Here is a 14,337-nt window from a genome sequence, read left to right as displayed (position 1 = left end):
AAAGCAATTTTCTAAACTCTTTTTTAAACCAACAAAATTCTCATATCAAAAGTGTTCAACTTAATCAGCCTTCCAAAACTAAATGTGTGTGTGTGTGTGTGTGTGTGTGTGTGTGAGTCACTCAGTCATATCCAACTCTCTGCAACCCCACGGACTGTAGCCCGCCAGGCTCCTCTGTCCATGGGATTCTCCAGGCAAGAATACTGAAGTGGATTGCCATTCCCTTCTCAAGAGGATCTTTCTGAAAAATACTTCCTACTATATGTTATAGCAGGGGTATAATTTATTCAGCTTTGTCCAGTATTTTCACAATGGATCTTAGAATCATTTAAAAACATCAGTGGTGGGAAGACTTTTTTAAGCTATAGCCATAAAAATCAATTGTGTCTGACTTTTTGCGACCCCATGGATGGTACACCGCCAGGCTCCTCTGTCCATGGAATTCTCCAGGCGAGAATACTGAAGTGAGTTGCCATTCCCTTCTCTAGGGGATCTTTGTGACCCAGTTATCAAACCTGGATTTCCTGCATTGCAGATAGATTCTTTACCATCTGAACCACTAGGGAAGCCCCTCCAAATATCTATACACTGCTACAATTAGTAAAGTATTTTATTTTTTAGTGTGAGGCCATGTATTCATATCATGATAAACAATAACATACTTTCGCTTCTTCCTTCTCTCTGCTCACACATTCTCAAACCTTAAACCAAAAATGATAGGGAAGTTTAGACACCTGGGGATAAACATCTTTGTAAAAATCAAGAAAAGTAAAATCAAAAAGCCTTCTGTTTCTCAATGTTTGTCCATGAGAAAAATTGTACTTTAAGCATTTATAGAGAAGTCTTGCAGATGTTCTTTTGTGGCATGGATATCTGTTCTCATTAACTAAGTTCATCAATATTCTCAAATGAATGTTCTCATTGGTTCATTTGAATGTATGTACATCAATATTTCTCTATGTAAGAAAGTTACTGGTATTGAAAACCAGTAATTGTCACACTTGAAACACACTTAACCCAAGTGACTTAACTATTCATCCCCTAATTGCACAGGTTTGGTAAATTCAAGCTTGCATTGATACAATAGAAATAATTTAATAAAGACTCAAGGATAGAAGCCAAGCAGACCAGAAATATTTTCTGTACCATAAGAACTACTATGAAGATAATAGTTATCCAAGACAACCAGGAGTGTCACTCTTTACTTCCATCTTAAAAGGAAAATAATCTCTTTCCTCCGCTGCCGCTAAGGTGCTCGGTTCTTCCGAGGAAGCTAAGGCCGTTTTGGGGTGAGGCCCTCACTTCATCCGGCGACTAGCACCGCGCCCGGCAGCCCCCACCTAGCACTCGCCTGCACCATGGCCTCCGTCTCGGAGCTCGCCTGCATCTATTCTGCCCTCATTCTGCACGACGATGAGGTGACGGTCACGGAGGATAAGATCAATGCCCTCATTAAAGCAGCCGGTGTAAATGTTGAGCCTTTCTGGCCAGGTTTGTTTGCAAAGCTGAGGAGAAGAAAGTAGAAGCAAAGAAAGAAGAATCTGAAGAGTCTGATGATGACATGGGCTTTGGTCTTTTTGACTAAACCTCTTTAGTAACACATTCAATAAAAAGCTGAGCTGTTAAAAAAAAAAAAAAAAAAGGAAAATAATCACTGCATTTTTACACACAAATACATCTCATGACATTTAAATTGGAACTCAGAAGTCATCAAAAAATAATTCACAATTAACTTTAAACTTCTATATAAATAAGGATTCATGCTTCTCTGTGTTTCTTCTTGTCTAACTTCAATAGTCCAGAAGTATCTTTTGACACTTACATTACTTATGCCAGAATTTATATCAAAGTTCTTTCTTTTTCTCTCTCTGTCTCTCTCTCTCTCCTTTTTTTTTTTTTTTTTTTTTTTAATTTTAATCCTTTAAAAACTGAGATGGGCATGTGGAGTCTTACCAAACCTTATGTTTGTTTGGTCTTGAATTAAGGTGACCTAGAAGCTCTGGTTGTTGCAAAATTTTAAAATGCTTTGGAGTTTGGACATTTAAAATGTCTAGGAGCTCCTGTGCTCCTAGACAGTGTGACCCACACCTGGGGTTGGTTTGAGAAAACACATGTTAAACAGCTCTGTTCCAAGTCATTCTTGAAGCTCAGCAGGGGGTTTGCTAATGGGAACAAGGGAAGCACAAGACCTGACCCCTTTGCTCTGCTGGTGCCCTTTGTTCGCGGCTCCCTGGGGTTGGAGATTTGAGTGAGCCAAGGAAGAACCCACTATTAAGGAGGTGCTAAACTGTGGCTTGGCTCTCCTTAATAATGTCAGAAATCGCTGTCCCTTGGGAGTCTTACTATATAAGTTGTGTTGAATAGGTTTGGGATGCCAACCTTCATTACAGGAAAAGAAAGTTACTCAAATTAGAATGCCCTCGGGAACACAGAGAGCTCACACTTTATCTGGTTCAGCATTTATATCAGAGCGTGGACTCTAGGGAACAGGATGAAGGCAATGAGAGTATGCAGGTGGAGCCAACAATTGGAGCCAGATGCTGAAGTGTGGGAGAATTTTCCACTGGAACTCCGCTCAGCCACTCCTTAGAAATTCTGATCAAAGTTCAATCCTCTGAGAAATGAGATGTCTAACAAAGGCCAAGTGAGTGAGAGGATCCCCAGAAATCAAACCCAATTTCAGACAGGCAGGCTTCTAGTCCCAGCTGAACAGTGAAGAAAAGCTATGATTCTGTGGGACTAGCAAAGAACACCATGAGGTACATAGGGAAGATCATTCCACAGATCGATCAGGTTCTAGGTTTCAAATGCCAAGAAAGAATATTTCCAGATACCTCTTACTTGATGTCTAGGAAAACCTACTACAATTTCTGTTCTGGTCAATATTTGTTATAAAACAGAATGGATGTTAGAAGTTTGCAGGATAACTTTTTTTTTCCCCCTATGGCAATTAAGAACAAGGATCCAGCAAGAACTTCTATGGTTGAGGGCAATGCGGCTAATTATAATTTTCCAATAGAGAATATTGGACTTGCTTAAGTACAAATCTGACTTAAGGAATAGCTGAAAGAATAAACTGATGCTAAGCATTGTGTGTAGTAGGAAAATCGACCCAAAGGGGGCAGACTAGAGACATTCCACTGAGAGGATAAAATAGAGAATGGAAACATGATAACCAGGTGGTATCTGGGAAAAAGAGAGAAATCACGGTACTCGTGGACATCTCATTAGACCAGAACACATCTGACTGATGATGCCCAGACATTGTAGCTATGCAGGCCGGATACTCCGTGACATACATTCTGCAGTCTCCTGACTGCATTCTGTCTAAGCTCGGATGGGGCAACTGTCAAACAAAAACTAAATAGACCAAAAACTAGAACATACAGCTGTGCTCCACCTGCTATGAAGGTGTCAGTTTTTCATTATAACAAACCAAATTGAATGTATGATCTCAAATTCATTTTCTGCTTTTTAGGGGTTCCCACAAGTCTGAGAGCATGGGTGATGATCTGAACTTAGGATGTGGCTAGAACAAGGGAAGGCATACACATGAGTGAAACATAAAGAGTCTCTAATCATGTCTATGCTGGAAAATTCCTAATTAAAGAATGCTATCCAAACTTTTGTTAGCAGCAAAGTTCAAAGGTATCTCATGATTCTGTCAGGTGAAAACTTGATCATATTTGCATTGTACCTCCTTAACGATCACTGAGTTGAAAATCAAAATCATCTTCTCTGCTGGGCTTTAATGAGCTGGGCACGATTTATATCACAGCTAAAATTTCAGTGCTTCATTATGTGTAGAAATCATCTTTATCTTCTTTCATTACTGCCTGGAAAGGTGCTGTCATCCTTTGCTTTCTCTACCTGTCTGGCATCACTTCAAATGTCTATCTCAAAGCAAGCTTACTCTCTCTATTTATGAGCTAGTCTTCCCCAGAACAAAAAGTGTATTATTATCTCTGGATCTCATTTGGGTGGATCTGAAATGAATTTTGCTGCTCTATACACAATCCTTCTGTATCCAAAGGTATTCCTACATCATGACTCCCATTCCTATTCCAGAAACTGAGTGGAAGTTCTAAATAAGTGTCACATATTTTATTCTAGTTTTGTATTCCACATGTCTCTAAATTATTTTGTCCCATGACCTCATCTTATGTTCATCTGTTTTGCATATTACTTTCTCATTGGGATTTGAAGGTTAATATTAACTCCTTGTAAATCAAAATTCAGGCTTCTCATTTATAACTCAACATTAGGATATGTTGGGATCTTCCATCTTTATACAGTCTTAAGGACTTCTTTTTGGGAAGCTTGTTGGGGCTACTTTTACCCACTTCTATTTGGGGCTAAAGGGTAAATAAGATCTAGACTGAGCCTTGCAGCCAAAAAGTGCTGGCCACCAGCATACCCACTGAACAATATCTAGTCCCTGTCTGACTTGGGTAAACTTAAGCTCTTTTTTTATCAGTGGGGTCATCTTCAGTTTCCAAGACTAGAACTTTACCTGTTAAAACTAGAGATCTACAAAATCACATTATTACTACTCAAGATATAGGCATTTTATTCATGTTTTATCATCTCCAGTTAGCAGACTGAGCCCTGCTACCCACTAAATGCCCTTCATGGATCATAGCCTTGTCATGGCAAAGGGAATTGCATAACTCAATGAGACTGTGAGCCATGCCATTCAGGCTCACCCAAGACAGGTTATAGTGAAGAATTCTGACAAAATGTGATCCACTGGAGGAGGAAATGGCAACTAACTCCAGTACTATTTCCAGGAGTATGAAAAAAACAAAAAGATATGACACTAGAAGATGAACCCCCCCGCCCAGGTAAGAAGGTGTCCAATGTTCTACTGGGGAGCAGTGGAGAGCAATTACTAATAGCTCCAGAAAGAGTGGGAGTAACTGGGCCTAAGCAGAAACAAGGTTCAGCTGTGGATGTGTCTGGTAGTGAAAGTGAAATACTGTGAAGAATAATATTGCATAAGAACTAGGAACATTAGCTCCATGAATCAAAGTAAATAGGGCATGATCAACTAAAGCCAGACATCCTGGAGTGTGAAGTCAAGGGGGCCTTAGGAAGCATTACTATGAACAAAACTAGTGGAAGTGGGCAGAATTCCACTTGAGTTATTTCAAATCCTAAAAGATGATTCTGTTAAAGTGAAGCACTCAATGTGCCAGCAAATTTGGAAAACTCAACAGGGGCCACAGGACTAAGAAAAGCCAGTCTTTATTCCAATTAAAATAAAGGTGATACCAAAGAATGTTCAAGCTACTGAACAACTGTGCTCATTTCATCGGCTAGCAAGTTAATACCCCAAATCCTTCAATGTAGGCTTTAATACTACATGATCTGAGAACAAAAGCTAACAGAGTGTTACCAAGAGAATGTACTGGTCATAGCAAACACCCTCTTCCAAAAACACAAGAGAAGACTCTACATATGGACATCACCAGATGGTCAATACCAAAATTAGGTTGATTATATTCTTTGCAGCCAAAGATGGAGAAGCTCTATACATTCAGGAAAAAAAAAAAAAAAAAAAACAGGAGCTGAATGTGACTCAGATCATGAACTCCTTATTGAAAATTCAGACTTAAATTGAAGAAAGAAGGGAATACCACTAGACCATTCAGGTATTACCTAAATCAAATCCATTATGATTATACAGTTGAAGTCACAAACACATTCAAGGGATTAGATCTGATAGAGTACGTAAAGAACTATGGATGGAGTTTTGTAACACTGTACAATAATCAGTGACCAAAACAATCCCCAAGAAAAAGACAAAATGGTTGTCTCAGGAGGTCCTTACAAGTAACTGAGAAAAGAAGAGAAGAGAAAGGCAAAGGAGAAAGGGAAAGATATACCCATCTGAATGCAGAGATCCAAAGAAGAGCAAGGAGAAATAAGACAGCCTTCCTCAGTGATCAATGCAAAGAAATAGAGGAAAACAGCAGAATGGCCAAGACTAGAGGTCTCTTCAAGATAATTAGAGATATCAAGGGAACATTTCATGCAAAGATGGGCTCAATAAAGGACAGAAATGAATCTAATAGAAGCAGAAGATCAAAGAAGAGGTGGCAAGAATACACAGAAGAGCTATACAAAAAAAAATGATTTTAATGATCCAGGTGACCATGATGGGGTGATCACTCATCTAGAGCAAGACATCCTAGAGTGTAAAGTCAAGTGGGCCTTAGGAAGCATCACTACAAACAAAGCTAGTGGTGAAGGAATTCCAGTTGAGTTATTTCAAATCCTAAAAGATGATGCTGTGAAAGTACTGCAGTCCATATGCCAGCAAACTTGAAAAACTCAGCAGTAGCCACAGGACTGGAAAAGATCTTTTTTATTCCAATCCCAAGGAAAGGCAATGACAAAGAATGTTCAAACAACCATACAACTTCACTCGTCTCACACACTAGTAAAATAATGCTCAAAATTCTCCAAGTCAGGCTTCAACATTATGTGAACCATGAACTTCCAGATGTTAAAGCTGGATTTAAAAAAGGCAGAGGAAACAGAGATCAAATTGTCAACATCTACTGGATCATCAAAAAAGCAAGAGAGTTCCAGAATAACATCTACTCCAGTTTTATTGACTATGATAAAGTCTTTGACTCTGCAGATCAAAAAAGCTGTGAAAAATTCTTAAAGACATGGGAATATCAGAGCACCATACCTGCCTCCTGAGCAACTTGTAAACAGGTCAAGGAGCCACAGTTAGAAACAGACATGGAACAACAGGCTGGTTCCAAATCGGGAAACAGTATGTCAAAGCTGATATTGTCACTCTATTTATTTAACTTATATGTAGAGTACATCATGTGAAATACTGGTCTGGATGAAGCACAGGCTAGAATCAAGATTGCTGGGAGTGATATCAATAACTTCAGACATGTACATGATACCACTCTTATGGCAGAAAGAAAAGAGGAAGTAAAGAGCCTCGTGATGAAAGTGAAAGAGAAGAGTGAAAAAGCTGGATTAAAACCCAGCATTCAAAAAATAAGATCATGGCATCTCGTCCCATCATGTCATGGCAAATAGATAGGGAAATAACGGACACAGTAACAGACTTTATTTTCTTGGGTTCCAAAATCACTGCAGATGACTGCAGACATGAAATCAAAAGGTGCTTGCTCTTTGGAAGAAAAGCTTTTACAAACCAAGACGATATATTAAAAAGCAGAGATGTTACTTTGCTGACAAAAGTCCGTCCATTCAAAGCTATGGTTTCTCCAGTAGTCATGTATGGATATGAGAGTTGGGTCATAAAGAAAGCTGAGCACCAAAGAATTGATGCTTTGGAACTTTGGTGTTGGAGAAGATTCTTGAGAGTCCCTTGAACTGTAAGGAGATCAAACCAGTCAATCCTAAAGGAAATCAACACTGAATATTCATTGGAAGGACTGATGCTATAGCTGAAGCTCAAAAACTTTCCAGTACCTGATGGGAAGAGCTGACTCATTAGAAAAGTCCCTGATATTAGGAAAGATTGAAGGCAGGAGGAGAAGGGGATGACAGAAGATGAGATGGTTGGATGGCATCACCAACTTGATGGATATGACCTTGAGCAAGCTTTTGGAGTTGGTGATGGACAGGGAAGCCTGGCATGCTGCAGCCCACGGGGTTACAAAGAGTCAGACACGATTGAGCAATTCAACAAACTGAACAAGCTGGATTTACAAAAGGTAGAGTAACCAGAGATCCAATTGCCAACCTTCGCAGGATCATAAAAAAGCAAGGCGATTCCAGAAAAAGCATATACTCTGCCTCATTGACTATGCTAAAGCCTTTGATTGTATGGTAGTGGCAAACTGTGGAAAATTCTTAAAGAGATGGGGAATACCAGACCACCTTACCTGTATCCTGAGCAACCTGGAAGTGGGTCAAGAAACAACTGTTGGGACATGACATGGAACAATAGATTGGGTCAAAATTGGAAAAGGAATATGTCAAGGCTGTATATGGTCACCCTGCTTAGTTAAGTTCTATGTGGAGTACATCATGTGAAATACTAGGCTGGAGAAAGCACAGGCTGAAATCTAGATTGCTGGGAGAAATATCAACAACCTCATACATTGCAGAAGAAACCACCCTAATGGCACAAAATGAAGAGGAACTAAAGACCTTCTTGATGAGAGTGTAAGAACAGAGTGAAAACACTGACTTAAAACTTTACACTCAAAAATCTATGATCATGGCATTCTTCCCAAAGGCTTCATGGAAAATGGATGGGGGAAAAGTGAAAGTAGTAACAAATTTTATTTTCTTGGGCTCCAAAATTACTGTAGATGTGACTGCTTTGCCTTTCAAAGGAAGGCTATGGTAAAACTAGATATTGTGTTAAAAAGCAGAGACATCACTTCGCCAACAAAGATCTGTATAATCAAAGTTATGGTTTTTCCAATAGTCATGTACAGATGTGAGAGTTGGATCATGAAGAATACTGAGTGTGGAAGAATTAATGCTTTTGAATTTTGGTGCTGGAGAAGACTCTTGAGAGTCCCTTGGACAGCAAGGAGATCAAACCAGTCAATCCTACAGGAAATCAACCCTGAACTTTCATTGGAAGCACTGATTCAGTTTCCTTGAAGTGAAACTCCAATATTTTGGCCACCTGATGCAAAGATGCAATTCATTGAAAAAACCCTGATGCTGGGAAAGATTGAATGCAAAAGGAGAAGGCAGTGGCAGAGGATGAGATGGTTAGATAACATCACCAACTCAATAGAGATGAATCTGAGCAAACTTCAGGAGATAGTGGAAGACAGAGAAGCCTGAGGTGCTACAGTTTATAGGGTCCCAAAGAGTCGGACAGGATATAGTGACCGACCAACAGCAACAATAAACCCATTAAATGAGTCATTGATTTCAAGAATATTACAAGACCCCAAGATGGTTCCTTAGTGGGCATGCCTTCATAAAACCCACTTTACGCAAATATATGCCACAAGTCCATCTAAAAGTAGCATCGCTTTTGTGTTCTCTTTTTGAGTGAAACATGGACAGCAGTTTAGCACAAAATTGAAGCAATACAAGGTCCTTGACAGTAAAATTAAGTCTCATTTCTCATGTCTACTCTGTATCTGTGCTCCTGATTTCACACGAAAAAATTCAAAGTGCTCATGTAAACACTGCCTAGAACAAATGAGGGATTGGTGAGTCCATCTTGAAGAAAACAAGTTTTTCAGGACCTCTCACTCAACCTGCCTTGTTCTCTTTGTCTTTTTCTCTAATATATAGCAGGATCATTAGTAAGAATCCTTGAAAGTGGCATCACTATTTCCTTATACTAGAGGCTATCTCATTTAGGCAGGAACATTTTTCTGAATTGTTAAGCAATAGCATTATGTCCTTATGAGTAGATAGAAGAAAGGAAGACCCAGTCTAAGAGTGTCCTGCCTGCAAAAGGGGGAAGTTGGGATATGTGGGTTGAAGCCTTCCTTTTCTATTTTCAAGCACTGTGACATTGTGTCAGAAACTCAACTACCTCTGAAATTAGCTTATTCAACACTAAAGTACAGAAATGCATCAAAGGAGTAAAGGATTGAAGTGCTTTTATAGCTACATAACACTAAATAAATAGGAAATTATTACTGTCATATCATCATTGCACAAGGTGCTGTGGTAGATTCAGATGTTAAGATATATCCCATAACAAAGTATTTTATATCTAATAAGAAAATAGGTAAGTTAACGGCATATAGAGAACTGGGTTAAAAACCTGGCTTTAGTCCTTGGGACTAATGCCATCTACCTCCAAATTTTCTCTGAAAGCAAAATAATTTATGTTAAGAAATTATTTTAGGGACATGCAATACAGTGCAGCTCAATAGGTTATAAATAAACAGATATAAAATATGTAATATTTACCATCAAAAGTTTAAAAAAATCAAATAGTAAATATTTGATTGTAACCTCTCCCAAAATCTATGGCATGATCTTGTTGTATGTTTTCACAATTCTTAACTGATGATTAAAGTAAGAAAAGTCAATCGATAATGTTTTTATAATATATCTATGATACGTGATGCCCCTTTAGTTCTTACAGTGTATACACACTTCTGTAGATATTTCATGTGTTGATCCATTTAATCTTCACAGTAACTCTATGATAGGGAATGCTACTATCCCCATTAACAGATGAAGAAACTTAGACAACTGTGAGAAGTAAATTGCCTGCGACTGTAAAGTCATTACAAGCAGAGGTGATATTCAAACCCTGCCAAAGTTAGTCCCCAGAGCTCTCTCTACTGGGGGACGGTAGTTATCTGGGTGTTTCTGCAAGTAAGGCGTTCACTGTCCTATTTTTTCCAGACTGTCTTTTTAAGGATGTTAGTGTAGTGAACATCTTGGAAGATAGAAATAGTGTTTCTCTCCAGAGCAAAGGACTTATTTGCCTGCAGTTTTAAGAAGCAGGCCTAGTATCTCCACAGTGACAATGAGAAAGCAAGCCTTCTCTAAGCTCAGCATTTCCCTCCTGTAATGCAATTCGCTGTATGTGCAGGTGTCATTGGGCCCCTTCTCATCATCTCATATTAATTGGGTCTCAGGGAAGAGGTTCAAAATCCTGATACTCTATGGCAATGGCCATCAGTAATAAATCCTCCTTTTTTTTTTTCCTACAAATTTTAAAATCTAATTATTGACTTTTCGATAGATGAGTCTTTTCTCTCTCTAATGTGTCCCCAGAAAGTCCTGAGTTCAGAAACAAAGCTTCAGGTGTATCCCAGCTATTCCATTTTCTGTGTGTAAAGCTGACGTGGCTTGGAGCTCAGGGCTGATACTAGAGTTGGCTGGAAATTTTCCATCTTCCTTATGTGGCATGATTTTAGCTAACTTTGGAGCCAACATGGTTCATGTGACTTGGGACTAAAAAGACATGCTTGAATTTGTGAATTGACTAAACACTCAATGGTTGTAAACCTGAAAACTCCAGAAAGTGCAGTATCCTTGAAAAAATCTATCTACAGAGTGAAGTAAGTCAGAGAGAGAAAAACAGATACCGTGTATTCATGCCTCTATATGGAATCTAGAAAAAATGGTATCTATGAAACTCCTTCACTTTTGAAACATGTGTCTTATGTTGGAATCTGTGAAAAGCTGGAAGGTGACTTACATGCTTCACAGTTCTTAACATTCTTGTGGTGATAATAGTTACAATATTACTGCTATTAAATATCTTTATTTTACATGTTTTATTTTGTAATATAAGTTGGTATATAGATTTCAAAGGGGGTTTTAAATGTTAGGAGATTATTTGAAGCATCATCTGGTAATTGCTGGATAAGTTGTCTTCAAAATTAATATATATTATTCAAGTTAATATATATTAACTTGGCTAGGTCACTTTTAAGGTTACTTTGCAATTATTTTGTCACAGGCTACTGTAGTTCTGGTGCATTGTCTTAATTAATCATCTACTGATATTTAATTGAAGGTCACTACATGTTATTTTAGACTGGAACAGATGTCAGAAATTCCATACAAAGGAAATGAAGAAGGCATATTTTAACACTGTGTCAGAAAATAACATCAAGAACACTTTATTGTAAGGTCTGTCCTTCTCCTGGCACTATTCAAGGAATATCCCATGCCCTCCACTCAATCTAGCAAGGGTTAGGTACAGGCTAAAGTTTAACTCTATTTGACAAGGCCACTGACTTTGCTAGTCTGAGTCTGAGAGAATATAAATAGTCAAAATAACATGAAGAAATGACACTAGTTATTTGATTTTTTACTGAAACATTAAAAGATACAGAAATATAGATGGACCTAGAGACTGTCATAATAAATCAGACACAGAAAGACAAATATCATATGATATCACTTATATGTGGAATTTTAAAAAAGATACAAATAAACTTATATACAAAACAGAGTTACAGATATAGAAAACAAATTTATGGTTACCCAGCAATATGAATAAGGTCTTCCTTGATAGCTCAGCTGGTAAAGAATCTGCCTGCAATGCAGGAGACCCCAGTTCAATTCCTAGGTCAGGAAGATCCCCTGGAGAAGCGATAGGCTGCCCATTCCAGTATTCTTGGGCTTCCCTAGGGCTCAGTTGGTAAAGAATCCACCTCCAATGTGGGAGATCTGGGCGTGATCCCTGGTTTGGGAAGATCCCCTGGAGGAGGATATAACAACTCACTCCAGTATTCTTGCCTGGAGAAGACCCATGGACAGAGGAGCCTGGCAGGCTATATTCCATGGGGTTTCAAAGAGATGGACACAACTGAATGACTAAGCACAGAGAAGTGAATCAGAGTGAAAGATAAGCTGGGAGATATGGATTAACATACAGGTTAACATACACACACTACTATATATAAAATAGGTAACTACTACATAGCATGGTCAGTTCTAAAGGAAATCAACCCTGAATAGTCTTTGGAAGAGCTGATGCTGAAGCTGAAGCCCCAATACTTTGGCCACCTGATGCAAAGAACCAACTCATTGGAGAAAACCCTAAAACTGGGAAAGATTGAGGGCAGGAGAAGAAGGTGACAGAGGTTAAGATGGTTGGGTTAGCATCACTGACTCAGTGGACATGAGATTGAGCCAACTCCAGGAGATAGTGAAAGACAAGGAAGCCTCGTGTGCTGCAGTCCCTGGGGTTGCAAAGAGTCAGACATGACTTAGTGACTGAACAACAGCCATATATAGCATGGAACTTTACTCTATACTCTGTAACGGCCTGTATGGAGGAAAATATGAAAAAGAATCGATGTATGTATAACCTATTCCCTTTTCTGTACAACTGAAACCAATGCAACATTGTAAATCAGCTATACTCCAATAAAAAGTTTTAAAAATATATAACCTTCACAAAAAAAAAGGTAAATATACTTTCTTCAAATACAGTCATAGTCCCTGTGTATGTTCAATAAAAAAGCACTTTGTAACAAATCAGGGTACCAAGCTTTGCAAATATTGTTTAAGTTTGAGTAACATCTTAGAAACCTCAACAAGATTAAATAAATGCAATCTCCATATAAGTAGTACATTCCCTAGAAGCAAGACAAAATTAAACTCATTATGTAGAAACCTGTTACAACACTCTGGTAATAAAAAAAGTGATACCTCCCATTTGTAGGGCTTCTTATAATTTTCAAAATAGATTTGCACGTGTTCATCATTTGCATCTTATGATAGCAATTATACAACCTCACACGGTGGTTAGGAGACCAAAAAGTCACACAGCTAATAAACATCCACATTAGGGCAGTCAGCCAGGAAGTCTGCCTTAACCTCTTTTCAATAGCTTAGGTTACATTTTATATATTGATTTACACTGTTAAAGTTATCACTGCAATTATGCCATTCACACATACTTTAAATATTTTGCATATATTGTTGTAATTGTTGTTTAGTTGCTAGTTCAGTTCAGTTCAGTCTCTCAGCTGTGTCCGACTTTTCGTGACCCCATGTGTTGCAGCACGCCAGGTCTCCCTGTCCATCACCAATTCCCGAGTTTACCCAAACTCATGTCCATTGAGTCGGTGATGCCATCCAGCCATCTCATCCTCTGTCATCCCCTTCTCCTCCTGCCTTCAATCTTTCCCAGCATTAGAGTCTTTTCCAATGAGTCAGCTCTTCTCATCAGGTGGCCAAAGTATTGGAGTTTCAGCTTCAGCATCAGTCTTTCCAATGATTATTCAGGACTGATGTCCTTTTGGATGGACTAGTTAGATGTCCTTGCAGTCCAAGGGACTCTCAAGAGTCTTCTCCAGCACCACAGTTCAAAAGTATCAATTCTTTGGTGCTCAGCTTTCTTTATGGTCCAACTCTCACATCCATACATGACCACTGGAAAAACTATAACCTTGACTAGATGAACCTTTGTTGACAAAGTAATGTCTCTGATTTTTAATATGCTGTCTAGGTTGGTCATAACTTTAAGTGTCTTTTAATTTCATGGCTGCAGTCACCATCTGCAGTGATTTTGGAACCCAAAGAAAAATGTCTATTACTGTTTCCACCGTTTCCCATTTATTTGCCATGAAGTGATGGCACCTGATGCCATGAACTTAGTTTTCTGAATGTGGAATTTTAAGCCAACTTTTTCACTCTCCTCTCTCACTTTCATCAGGAAGCTCTTTGATTCATCTCCACTTTCTGCCATAAAGGTGGTGTCATCTGCATATCTAAGGTTATTGATATTTCTCCAGACAATCTTGATTCCAGATTGTTCTTCATCTAGTCCAGCATTTCTCATAATGTACTCTGCATATAAGTTAAATAAGCAGGGTCACAATATATAGCCTTGATGAACTACTTTCCTGATTTGGAACCAGTCTGTTGTTC

At 38.6% G+C, this 14,337-nt stretch overlaps 1 pseudogene; it reads left to right on the top strand.

The window, feature by feature from the left end:
• The first annotated feature begins 1,223 nt into the window (after nt 1-1,223).
• LOC136152879 (large ribosomal subunit protein P1 pseudogene) lies at nt 1,224-1,622 on the top strand (annotated as a pseudogene).
• Nucleotides 1,623-14,337: the final 12,715 nt, after the last annotated feature.

This window comes from Muntiacus reevesi, chromosome 22, assembly GCF_963930625.1.
Source record: "Muntiacus reevesi chromosome 22, mMunRee1.1, whole genome shotgun sequence".
Classification (NCBI taxonomy): Eukaryota; Metazoa; Chordata; class Mammalia; order Artiodactyla; family Cervidae; genus Muntiacus; species Muntiacus reevesi.
This window is presented reverse-complemented; position numbering and strand designations above follow the sequence as displayed.